The sequence below is a fragment of the Tympanuchus pallidicinctus genome, unplaced genomic scaffold, assembly GCF_026119805.1.
Source record: "Tympanuchus pallidicinctus isolate F22 unplaced genomic scaffold, pur_lepc_1.0 scaffold21, whole genome shotgun sequence".
Taxonomy (NCBI): domain Eukaryota; kingdom Metazoa; phylum Chordata; class Aves; order Galliformes; family Phasianidae; genus Tympanuchus; species Tympanuchus pallidicinctus.
In genome coordinates this window covers 7,605,211-7,617,305 of record NW_026294733.1, presented here as the reverse complement: position 1 = coordinate 7,617,305, position 12,095 = coordinate 7,605,211, and positions in this window count along the sequence as shown.

Genomic DNA, 12,095 nt, shown 5'->3' with positions numbered 1-12,095 from the left:
TTTAAGTGGTCAACACGGTTCTTACGTTCTTATGCTTCGCTGACAAATGACTTCCATCTACTATGACGCGTGACAGCTAAAACTCCAAGCAAAAAACAAAATCATCATTATCATAGATCCTAAGTGCCAAGTGAGATAATGCGCTTGGAAGCTAAGGTAAACTAAGGAAAAAAAGGAAAAAATCCACAGCCTCGAAATTCTGAAAACATTTCTGACTACTATTTATTCAGTTTGAAAACAACAGTGAACAGTGTCCTAATATCCTCTACCTTGTTAAAAAGAAATAAAAACATCTGCTCACACACAATAGCATTTATTCATTCTGAAATAAAATGCAAATATTTAGCTTTGAATAATCATTAATAATAGTTACAGCATGTTATCAAATATTTTTAATTATTTTCCCAGCTATCCACACTCAGTCTTCCATTTTTTAACCTGTTTTCTTTGCACTGGTAAAATCCCAGAGAACAGCGTGCAATGAAAGCAGAAGAATCGTGCGTATCTTCTACAAGTTCTCAGTGTTTGTGTTCTACAGATACTGTTGACTTTTCTGTCTACCCTTGAGTATATGGAAATTTAAAATAACTTATTATAGCCTTCAGAAAATACAGCCACATCAATCTTCTCCAAATACCGTTAGTTTTCTTTGTAAACAAACAGTTCATTTTTATCACAAATTGAATATGTCAAGTTCTTCCTGCCTCCAACAAATGTCATGTTTCACTTCTGCTTATTACAAGCATGATGTTGATTTGAGTGAAAAATTCAGCCAGCGACTGTCTGACAGGGCTGAATTCTGAGAACTGATGCTACTACTTCTAAGCCTTCAGAAAAGCAATGTGTCTATTCATTTAAAGCACTGAGGGAGAGAGAATAATGAAGAGGTCACGATTTCTATGTCACGGTGTACTTAAGAATCTGCCTGTAAAGCCCTCAAAACGTTCCAGTATCTCTGCACCTTTTCAAACAAAACTTAGACATCCTTACATAGGCACAAGTCTGAGAGTACTCTGAGAACCAGAGGCTGGTTCAGAGTATACTTCAAGCAATCCCAGTTGTGCCCCTCTCTAATGACTGCAGTGCATTGACACAGCTCCAACTGAATGGACTCCTTTACAACATAACATTTTTGGACATCTTTTACAACATAAAAGCAAACTATCAAACTTTTCTTTTTTTTTGTTTTTATTTTTTTACAATAATTCTCAGCATATGATATTGGTACCCATTAGCTTTCTCAAGGTGATGATACGAAAGACAAATACAAAAAGCTCCAGATTTGATGAGCCTTGTACAATTCAGATACTGTCAGGAAAATGATTCCAGTTTTACTTTTATACAAGAAAATCATCTATGATGCTGAAAATGTACATTACTGACATAAGAAAGTTTCTCATCTGCTTTATATAACCTTTTTCTTCAAGACAACAGCTACTTTTACATTAGAGAAGCAGGCCCCTTCCAAAGAAAATTAAGGAAGTATTGCTCTGTTGAGAGGAGCCTTCTTTGCAAAAGAAACAATGCAAGAAAATGCATTTTAGAGAAAGCAAGCTGCAACGAAGTAGATTAACATAGCTATAACCAGCAAATTACACTTTACGAGCCATCACTGCCAATCCTTATAATTCATTAATTTTCAGCTGGCACCTGCATTTCACAGCACTCTCAGCCAGTCTTTTAGAATGACACGCAAAGAAAACAGCTCTAATGATCACTCATTTGTTCAAAACACTCCAAATCTTAAACACAGACTAGAACAAAAGCAAACCCAACCACCTGGTGTTTTTTGACCTGTTGTTCAAGGCTTTCTAAAGCAGAAGTATGATCACTTATCTTAAAGGGATAGATGAAGAAAGATTTTAAAGGAAAAAAAAAAAAAGGTTTCTCAATTTTTGAGGGTTTGTTTTTTCCTAATGAGGTGTTATACAATCAGAATAACTGCTAAATCAGATCCACTTGTTTACTTTAGGGTGATCACACTTTGCTTATCACCTTGTCTTTCATTTTGGCAACAGTCTGCTTGTTTAAATCCAATGTGTTACCTTTTGAAGGAGAGATACAGAAAGCTAAGCCCAAAGGCAAGAAAGCTGAAGGTGAAAAATGTTCTCATATCCTTTAAGAGCTTTCAATGAGGAAGTTCTGACTGAGTCTCTGAAAGAGAGGCTTTGATAGTTAAATTGCTTTGGAAGTGATCTTGTTTGGGCTTCTTAAGGATTCTGCAGCTCGGTATCACCATGGCATTGTGAGATCACTTCTCCATCCAGATGCTAGAGACCTGTACAGGCGGATGGATACCAGCCTCCTACCTACCTGCCATATAACAAATAATACCTACCTAATACCTACCTACCTACGCTAATTTTCATAAGTTTTAAGTCTTGAACAGTTCATAGAACTCTAAGCAGAAGACAGGAAAGCTCTTTCGTGCTTCCCAATTGCTCCACAGCATAAGGAACTAAGTATTTAGTAGAGTAGACATCCCTAATGGAGAACAGTCATATTCTAGCCCTCTGACTTCATGTTTAGGGAACAACTTAAAAAAATCTTTTGAGAGTCAGATACTTCTATTTGCATAACAACAAATACAGGCTGCAAACCATTTTTAGAAAAGAGTAAGTAACAGCCAGAAGCTGTGTGATGAACCACTTCCAAACCAAGTTCAGCCCATTTGTCCTCTCACCACATATCTCAGGGCTCAGAACAGTAGCACAATACAGCTAAGAAGACCTGTTCTCCATTCCCAAAGGCAAATAAAGGCAGTAATATAGGTGACTGCTTTATTCACTTCAACTTTCAAACCGTACTTCGTTCAGCTCTTGATCTTTAGGTGACTTTTTAAAGCCACCTAATAAGTGAAGAAACAATTGCACTGAAGTGATCTCCATGTAATTTTCACGTAGCATTTTGCTGAATCCTAACACAGCAAGAATTTTTATTCCTTCTTCAGGCAATTATTTATGGAAAATTTTGTCATGGGTAGCTCCATAAAGAGAAATCGTATATAGAAAGAAAAGTTATATTGACAACTATTTGAAATCTGAAACTTGCTGCATTTCATTACTGCATCCTCATGTGCCTCTACTTTATAAAGTAAATCTGCAGTCTTTTAATTTTATGGAAGGGAAAGTGCTACCAGGAGGTAGTTCACAGGTAGAGCTAGCTGGGAGCATCTAAAGATGTGGAATAGTATTTATATGTTTTAGCTTAAGAATCTTCACGCAAAAGAGAGAAATAGGCAGCTTCCAACTGATGTTTCATTTTACATCACGATAGACACTTACAGCAGGTCTTGGTTCTTTTGCAGCTGCTGCTGCAGCAATTTTTTAAACTCTCAAGGTGAGCCACAGTAAGCATAGAATGGCGAAAGAGTATAACAGCTTTTGAGATAAAATAGCATTTTCCCACTTGAAATGTATTGTGGGAAGGAAATAAAAAGATAGACAATGTTTGCCAGGTAAAATAGTGACATCATTAGCCTGGATTACAAAAAAAATAATCTTAGTTCTCATATCTTTGCAGACAATAGCTATCATGAGAAACAAAGCTTACCAGTCCCTGAAGGAAGGGTGCTCTAATTTCTCACAAGAAATTAATAAGGGGCAGATATTCCTATTCTTGGAAGCTAATGAAGTTGTTCTACTCAGTCCTATTTTGTGAAATGACTAGGGAAAACGGAGTGCATTGCATGTTGTAGAAGTAGTTTGAGCCTTTCAAAGGCAACAAGCAATAAAATTAGCACATCCACAGAAGCTTGGGCAAAAGTTAGGAGAATATTGCTCCTCTAGACAAATACAAAGGTCTTCCTGACAAACAAGTGTTCACTGAAGCACCACGGCAATCAGCCTGCACAGGGTAAATGACAAATAGTCCATTCGTTACCTCTTTGCTTTTCTTGGAAAACTATTATTTGAAAAAGAAATGGAGTTACTGATGAAGAGCATCATATTAGAAATTAGTAATTAGAAATCAGTTGTCAGAATCTTAAACCAACTTACATTATTTTAAAAGAGAAGACTGTACAATAATGCTCCCAGGTGGTGATGAATTCTTCCTACTTGTACGCCTATCTGGCATTTTAAAGGTGCATTTTGTCGAAGTGAAGTTAATATTTTTACTGGAGCTACTTGCAGGGAAGGATGATCATCAGTATGAACAATCAAAATGCTCCGGCCTCTGATATCACAAGAAATCTAAGCAGTTTCTAAAAATCCTTTCTTTTCCTTCTTCAAAATTCCAGCGAGAAATGACTTCCTAATTCATTGCTGAGGTGATACTCCATTTGCACGGCATTACATTTATTCTACATATGAAGAAGAGATCTAACTCAGTAGATAATTGTGTTAACATGTCTTCCACTGATAGAAACACAACATACTCAAACATATGGCTCTGTTGGAAATATTCCACCTCTATTACTGTTATAAAATGCTGCTGGAATGAAAAGGACAGCATGCAGCATGAGACAGAGACACTTTTTAGCAAGGCTACAACACAGACTCACAGACTGCACAAGCAGCATTTACCTCATTAGCTAACTAGATAACATATTTTCTGAAGACAAAGGAGACCAGTTCTTCATTTTGTTTTCAAAGTAATCTACACTTTAAAAAGAAAATGAACATACAGAATTAATTACAGATTTGCTGTTGTTGAAGCATGCCTTTTAGATTTCACATGCCTGTTCAAATGCTGTCGGAACCTTACTTTATCAGAATTATTTCTTCCTCTTTTTCATATTAAATTATTTTTATCTGAATCAGACGTTTATTAACTGAAAAAAAAATCCCAATTATTTATTATAGGCAGTAACATATTTTGCAGAGGTAAAGTGCTTGTTTTCAATCTATGAATCTGTTATTAACGCCATCGCTGACATTAACTGACATACAGCAGTACTGTGGCACAACAGTAATTTGGGAATCAAATTGCTAGAGAGTTCTTTTAAAACATTTAAATGTTCTTTGAAAATTATATACATATATATATATATATATCCTATATAGTGTGCTGGAATGGCTTCTTCATTCAATTCTGCTAGATTATGAATACAATAAACGAGGCAGACATGAGAACAAGTGAGACTCTGGATATGTACTGAAAGAAAAGGGAAGGCATAGTCAGCCCAATCTGTTCTTCTTCTCTCTATGCACCATGGAGTTGCCTTCTGCTTTTTGTAAGACTGGACCATCTCCCTTGTGACCATTACTGTGTGAATGTCTACAAAATAGCAATCTGGGTAACGTACTACATGTATATATATATAATTTTTTTTTCCTTTTGCCTCATTTAATCAGAAACTCCACTGTCACAAAGATATGGTCACCTAATTGCTACTGTAAATAGTTTGGTGCAAGAAAACACAGAATGGATATGACTGGTGTTTCAAGCGAGGAACAAGGCATTGTAGAGCTATAATTTGGCTAGAGAGTAGGAAAATAAGGAACTAGGATATAACTACGATTTCCACAAAGATACTTAAATGCACTCAGCTGCATAATGCGAGTGCAATTCGAAAGCCAAAGCACAACAAAAAGTAAAAGCCGATCATAAGTAAGGTAGACTGAGGACACAGTTATCATAAGTCACAAGATTTTCCAGTGCTTTTTAACCGAAATCTCTGAAATCTGACCAAGGCAGGAAACATGAAGCTATTCATCCCATGTGTAATGCGTACTATTTTACTACCTGCTTTATTTAACTAAAAAAAAAAAAAAAAGAAGGGGAGTGGTTTCAGATCTTTCTTTTTAGTACTGCCTGTACAGCTGCAAGATTTTGTGTTGCAGGGGGCTTTGATCCATAACCTTTGTTTTATAACAACATTCCCTATACACTATATGCCTAGCTGCTTATTTTGCATCCATATAATGCATTGGCACATATAACAAATTGATATGAACATGAACATACCGCAATTTCAAATATCTGTCTACAGAGATATACCATGTAAATGTTTTGAAAATGCAGCATTTCTTGTGTTTTCTATGCTAAACCATTCACCAAAAGGAGAGTAGCACATCTTAGAAGCAGCAGTCTCCAGAATGCTGAATAACTCAGCACTCAGGAGAACGATGTTTTGTTTCTTCTGTGCATCTTAACCTTTGCTCTGCAGGGAATATTCTCTAGGACGGCATCTAAAGAAGGCATATTAGGCTCTATGCTAATCAGTTCTGAGCCTTTCAAGTAACTGCTGCTGATTGTATCAAAATGTGCCAAGAGAAACAAACTGAGAATGCAAAATCTATTTGAATTTCCTTTTGAAGCTACAAGTAAAGATTCCTGGCAGCACCACTGCTTTCAGCAGCGTAAGATTTTCATACTTCATACACTTCAAAGTGCAAATGAAGATTATGACCTTATACAGTGTATATGCACCTATATTTTATTTATACTGCATCTGTGCAATCAGGAGAAAAGATATTTCCATGACCTTCTACCAGCAAGAAGCCTAGCAAGACGATTCAGACCTATTGAAAATTCATAGTTAATTAAAGGTTAAAAGGAACTTGCCAATTAGTATGAAAGATAATTGTTCTCCTTTGGCTACCTGATTATGTTTTCCTTTGAATACACTGAAGTGTATGTTGTCATGCTGTTGGTAAATGTAATCATAAAGCACTCACAGTACCTACTAGCTCTCAAAGTACATGGCCATAGAAACCAAAATTTCATATGAATTTTATAATTATCCTTTCAATACACATACAAACATCTGTTCATAGTTGCAGGGAAAAAAAAATATCAGCAACATACTGAGTATATGTAAGATTTAGTATCCACAGAAATCAGCTTTGTTTTAATTGGTATTGGTGCATTTTATTACTAAAATTAGTTTTTTTAAAAATCACCAAGGCTACAGTTGTGGATTCCAACTGTCAAAAAAGATGACGAAAAAAACCACAACAAGAAATACCTGTGTTCTTTCTTCCCTGAACCTGGATTTGCATTACCAAAACTGATGCAATGTGCTCTATTCTGATTCAGAATGCAATCAGCATGGAGCTATTTCATGTCCTGCTCATTTGATTCATCAGATCACTGGCAATACTGCTAAGATGTGCTCTCATCTCTCAAAAACAAAACAAAACAAAACATCCCAAATTGCAAATAGAAAATAAACTCATGCATTTTAGTGAGACTAAAGCTCAGCCAATAATCCAGTGTATTCATTAGAAGTGAACTACCTGCAGTTCTGATGATAAGCTTTGTGACTGTAAGCACTTATGAATAGGACTTTGATTTTGGGATCTACGTCATGATTCAAAATTCAAAACAAATGGGTTAAGGATTATAATTTTAATCAAATAATAAAATGTGATAACAATTACATGCTGATGACATGCTGCGGCCAATTCTTTGTGGTAATAGAAAAAATATGTATTACTGCTCCTATTCAATGATTATAGGTCTATGATTCTACAGGAAGAGAAAGATTTACAAAAATCACTCGTGACGAAGCTATAGTCTAATTGATACACACATACTTCCATGTACAACTTACATTTTCTCTCCTGCACAAATGTGTGGAAATCTATTAGGTTGTCAAAATGAGATAGAATAAAGGTCTCAAATACTTTTCTGTAAGAAACCACTGACACTTCGATTGAATCTGTGTTTTCATTCCTAACACCAAAGCAAGATCACACTGTTTTGCATACTCTGATACTCCTAAGATTAATACAAATTACTGTTTATGATAAACAAAATGGTGTAATTTTTACATGTTCATATTTCCTAAAATGGCATTTGGGAAAAACATACAGGTCTCACCTTCACAACGATCAAAGTATCAAAAGAGATTAGGAGGACACCTATTTGAAACGAGCATTCTTTTTTTCTAAAATTATTCCCCCCCCCACCAGTCCCATTTTTTTGTTTTCTGCACATAGCAAAGAAATACTTCAGGGAAGAATATAATCTGCTATCCCATTTCTGATTATGTTTTTTGTAATAAACATTTTTTAATTTGTGTGCTTAATCTGGCTGCAACAAAAGTCACGAAACTTTTTTAATTTGCTGTGGACAGTAATAAGAGGGTTCTCTTGCAGAAAACTGAGTACTTCTTTTCAACAAGTTTTGACTTCCTGATTCCATCAATTTCCCATCTCAAACTTTCTAACAAATTTGACATGAATTCATAATTCCTCTAAAAGAATTTACAACTTGATCAGAACTTTATTATCAGCTCTGAGACATGACCACACAGGATAACAGCAGGCATCTCTGGAAGCAACTATGACAAAAATCTGTGGCTGAGAAGTGAAACTTCTCTTGATAAGAAAACATCACTGCTCTTTTTCTTTTCTCTCAACAAGTTATCCTAACTTCTTCTTTATATCTCCTTTCTTTTCCCAACTTTGTTTCCTTTATCTTATTTTCTTCAAAGTTACCTTTTGTCCCGCACTGTACACCCTCTCACAATTGCACACAGAAGCACACACACACACACAATCAGAAGCAACAATGCTATTTTTCCTAGTTATAGAATTTATTCTACTTTTGCCTGCTGCTTTTCCCTTTTCTTCTGTAAGTTATTTAGGTCAAAGACTGTTTGTTATCATAATACCAACAATGCACTGTCAATTCAATTAGTCAATCATGATTAATCGACCAACATAGATAAATTCTACTCAACTTCTCTATAATAACAGTGGAAGTTTACATTCAAGCTTATAATGCTTCAGTATTAAAACAAATCTACTTTTGGCAAAATTTCTCTATTTTCATAGTATTATTTTATAAGAAGTGTGTCAAGCTCCTGTGATTAATTCTAAAAATGACAAGAATGCCCTTTGATCTCTGGGCATAATGGGAAATTTGCAGTGGGTTTTCTTGAGTCTGAAATATTGGAGACATTTGAATTTTTTTCTTTACATTCACAGGTCTTGGTACTTCAGAGAATTCTTTAGTTTTGCAACTATGCTTCTTGTTTAAACACATATGTATAAATCCCAATAATCTGAAAAAGGCATTAAAATTATTTCTCATCGAACTTGAGAAAAACTGGCACTTAGTTTATGTTACAAAAACTGTGAACGCTGGCACAAATAACTTCTCGGATTGGTTCACCAGGAGAACTTACTTGGAATGGAAAGAGAATGCCAAGAGGACATAAGCTACTGCAAATAAAGCCTATACCTAAACATAAACAATATGAAACTGACAAAGAAATGCTTCTAAGTCTGTGTGCATAATGTATCTTGACCATCATGTGTTCTGTACTTCATTAAAATAGAGAATATTTAATTATAGTATGGGTTGCCAGCTAACAAATTTAGTGAAAAATTACAGCTGGAATTAATAGCTGAAATTGAAATTAGCTCAAATTGTCACAAATGAATAATGTTAGTTGTGCATGTTACCACTCTTGCTTATTTTAGGTTGAAAGAGGATTCCAGAGATAAACTGCTTACAGATTAATCTCAGTCATCAGATGGAAAATGAATTCATCACTGTATTAAGCCCAAATGCAAATAAGTGGAAAATACATATTACTTCTGCTATAATGATTCTTAACATCTCTAGTCTCAGCTATCTGCATACAGTCAGGGGAAGGGAACATCCAGGTTGTGAGACATACCTCAGAAGCTGGAAAATGTAGTTTGGGACTTAAAGTTTAGAGATTAGGCTTACAAAATTCTGTGACTGTAAACTTACTATAGCACACACCAAAAAAGATGACATCACCAATTAAATGCTGTAAAAGGGAGCACTCAGTATAGAGCCTGCATGTCTATTCTAGTTCACACATCTATCAGCATCTAAATGGTAGTTTCAGGATGGTTGTTCTAGTATAGAACTGCCTAATCTAGAGACACCGCATGGATAAAAGGACATGAAAGTTATCAGTAGAGGAAAAACAAAGGCAGCATATCACAGTATCTGCTTAAATGAACAACAGTTAATCACTCACTATAATAAAACAAAATACTGCATAGGAGATACACTCTACCTACCTCTTTACTTTCAATAAAGCAGTTACCCTGCTTTATTAAGTCTTTCAATACTACCTCACATACTATGCTCAGAAGCAAGTAACAGATAGGGAAAGCTAAGAAAATTGCTCTAAACAGAGCATAGAACAGGCTGAATAAACATGCTTAGAACAGTTACTGAGAGATGCACATAGAGTAGAATTCAGCAGATCGGCACATATTTTTGTTAGTTACTTGACTGATGGGGCATAAGGAATGGCTCTTCAGGGTTTCAGCAAAGAGTGCAAACACAAGCATAGTGGAGGATTAGCTGGTCATGCAGAAGACTAACAAAAGAAACATATGAAAAACAGTATCTAGTTAGGCAAGTCTGGCTTAGCAGGAACAATTAGCTGAGTAACTATACACTGCAGAACTTAGATATACACCTCTGAAAAACAATGACTGCTAGCTGTAGCAAACCACAAGCTCAACATGGGATAGGCCCATAGCTCTTACAAAACATCATACTGGAGTGATAAACCTACTGAATCAAACACTTTCACTACACTAGGCATTTTTTAAAGCCTCGCCTAGTTCATCACGCTTCCTTCTCTGAAACAATGTGAAGAAGTTCCAGAAGAGAGCAAAGATCTTGAGTCTAGAAAACATGACATAGGAAAACAGAGTGAAATAATCTGGAATGCTTACAATAAAGGTAAGTAAGGACAGAGAGGATTACCGCATTCAAATGTGAAACAATATTTAGCACACAGAATGAGACAAACCCATCTTGAATAACTATAATAGCTTGGACAAGTAGTAATGAGCTTAAAATGTAATGAGGGATATAAGAAAATGTTCCCATGGTAAAGACGGGTAAGCAATAGAGCAGATTGATTTTGAAGACGGGAATATCAACTACAGGAAATATTAAAGGCCAAATTAGACAAATATTTGTCGAGATTTTCACAGACACAGTTAACCTTGCCGTAACACAGGAGATGGACTGGATAAGTTCCTGACATCCCTTGCAGTTCTGTTTTCTATATTTCTAAAACACATAAAATGGGACTATTGTGATTTAATTAACTGTGAAGGTAGTTGTAAGGATAAGTATATTAAAGATTTTATAGAAGTGAGGACCAGATAACAAATTGCCTTTGAAAAGCAGGTGAAGAAATGAATGGGAAAACACAGGGAGAACTGGATTTTCAATATAGTGGAAGATTTTACATGACATGCAATTAAGTGAAAACAGCTGATATGATCCAGAAGACTGGTGATGCTGTAAAATGTCTATCTTTGAATTCATTATAGGATCTTAACACGAGTTTCTTGCTAAATTAAGCCTCCTCCTTTTATCTCAAATAATGTAAAATCACATTCATACAAAAACTGTCTTAGAGTTCTGAACCAAGGGAAAATAGCCAAGAAGTCACTGGGAATTACCAGGAAAAAACAACAACAAAACAGAAAAAAAAAAAAAAACACAAAATGAAACTCCCATCCCAACAAACCCAAACCATCCTAGACCTTCCAGAACAAAAAGCACAGAAAAATACTTTTTTTTTTTTTGAATCTTGGAGGAAAGGGGCTGAAGTACAGAGAAGAGAATTAGATCACTGGAAAGGAAAAAATTCTTCTGCTGTGCAACTTCAAAGGTTGTGGCAAATTAACTGCATATACATGGTCCCAATTGAGAAGATAAGAACAATTTCTTATGATGAGAAAAGAATGTAACTACTGCCATCACTGACCACTAATAAAAGCTATTAAGGAACCAGCAGGGGACAAGTACTTGTTTGCTCCAACTGAATGTTGAGTTTATTTGTATTCATTATAGTCTGTGCATACAGCCATGCACAACAAAGTCGTATTCCTAGGAGCACAGGCTTTCTCTATGCCCTGTTCACACTGAAAAATCTAGATGTGGATTTATGTGGCACTTACAAGTAGTTCTGTGATCACCAGAACTAATTAAGCACTGTTTCCAACTTTAGTGTTGCGCCTGGAATCTCTGCTGATGACCAAGGGATGATCTGACATAGGACTCTGTTCCACCATGACAGCACTACTGTGGCCCTTCATAGTAGAAGCTTACTGCTCACAAATCTTGCTTAAACTTACAGACTTTGATTTGCCTTTCAATCTTTCGAATGTGACTGCATAATTCAACAC